At 41.2% G+C, this 1,886-nt stretch overlaps 1 pseudogene; it reads left to right on the top strand.

Moving 5' to 3' along the window:
- Positions 1–490: 490 nt before the first annotated feature.
- Positions 491–1,087, top strand: LOC101007000 (annotated as a pseudogene).
- The last annotated feature ends 799 nt before the right edge of the window (positions 1,088–1,886 follow it).

The following is a 1,886-nucleotide window of genomic DNA, read 5'->3' as shown; positions in this document are numbered from 1 at the left end:
ATGAGATTCATGCTAAATGAGTAGATGTAGCTGTTCTTGCCATAAAAACAAAAAAAAGGTAACTGTGAGATGATGGATATGTTAACTTGCTCCACAATAGTAACCTTTTTATTATCTATATGTATCCCATAATATCACGATGTATATCTTAAATAAACACAATAAAATTTATTTTTAAAAAAATCTAGGGCTGGGCATGGTGGCTCATGCCTATAATCCCAGCACTTTGGGAGACCAAAGCGGGAGGATCTCTTGAGCCCAGGAGTTCAAGACCAGCCTGAGCAACATACCAAGACCTCATCTCTACAAAAAAGTAAAAAACCTAAATGGATTATGATAACATGACTGGGTATGAAATGTGTGTGTGTGTGTGTATACGTGTGTGTAGACATAGATACATTTTTAAGTGAGAATTCTTGGAATAAATAATCCAGATTTAAAAATACTCCAAGACAGCTGAGACCAAGGGCTAAAGCTGGGAGACTGAAAAAAAATATGGACCACCAGGGCAGTACTCATTTCTCCAGCTCTGATCTGCTGTTGTACCAGGCGTCTAATAGGGCCTGTGTCTGCCTCCTTCCTGAACAGCTCAGAGAATTCATCTAAACAGCCTTCCTACAGCAGCCCCCAACTCCAAGGGCCAAACAGGAGTTCCAGACCAGTGTTGTCTCTGGAGACATTGACACAGCAGCCAAGTTGATTGGTGCTAGGGCAGCCACAGTTGGTGTGGCTGTTTCAGGGGCTGGCATTGGAACTGTGTTTGGCAGCTTGATCATTGGCTATGCCAAGAACCCATCTCTCAAGCAGCAGCTCTTCTCCTGTGCCATTCTGGGCTTCCCTTGTCTGAGGCCATGGGGCTCTTCTGTTTGATGGTTGTCTTCCTCATCCTCTTCGCCATGTGAGGCTCTGTGGGGATCACCTGCCTGTCCCTGTTGCTGCAACTCCATGCCATTCCTGGTGCTGGGATGTGCTAAGCTTTACCATTCAACACAATGTTTCTCTAAAAACAAACTAACAGGCCAGGCGAGGTGGCTCACACCTGTAATCCCACCACTTTGGGAGGCTGAGGCAGGTGGATCATTCGAGGCAAGAGTTTGAGACCAACCTGACCAACAAGGTGAAACCCTAACTCTACTAAAAAAACACACACGAAAAACAAAATTAGCCAAGCATGGTGGCGCATACCTGTAATCTCAGCTACTACGGAGGCTGAGGCAGGAGAATCACTTGAACCCAGGAGGCGGAGGCTGCAGTGAGACGAGATCATGCCACTGCACTCCAGCCTGGGCAACAGAATGAGACACCATCTCAAAAAATAAAAAGAAAAACAAACAAAACGAAAAAATACTCCAAGGACTAAAGAAGTTAAATGATATCGGTGAAACCTAGGACCTTGAGTGGAGAAGAGGAGAGAATGGGGGGCAGAAAACTGTCTAAAAATTTTATTTACCTTGAAAAATAAAAAGTAAGTAAAATATCTTATTGGGGAAAATGTAGCTATTTAATTTTATGTATTATTAGAGAACTAAAACTTTAATTAAGGTGGTTAGAAACTCCAAAGCAGGTGTTCTAGAATTTGACCAAGAAAAAAAGGGAAAGAACGAGATACAGAGAAAAGAACCATGTTGCCTAAAATAAAGCATAAATGTAAAACATGATGAAAGGAATAAAAGTATTTCAGTTACTACAACAAATATGAATGGGTTTATGCACCTATTCAAGAGATTGTCAGTTGCATTGAAAAAGAATCTAGCTATATATGGTTAATGTAAGATGTACCAAAAACAAAGTGAAAAAGGAAAGTTGAAAATAAAGGAATAGGCAAAGAGGTAGCAAGCAAAGGCAGCCTACGAAAAAAAATCAGCATCACAACATTAATATCAATG

The sequence above is a fragment of the Papio anubis genome, chromosome 11 (genome assembly GCF_008728515.1).
Source record: "Papio anubis isolate 15944 chromosome 11, Panubis1.0, whole genome shotgun sequence".
NCBI classification, from domain to species: Eukaryota; Metazoa; Chordata; class Mammalia; order Primates; family Cercopithecidae; genus Papio; species Papio anubis.
This window is presented reverse-complemented; position numbering and strand designations above follow the sequence as displayed.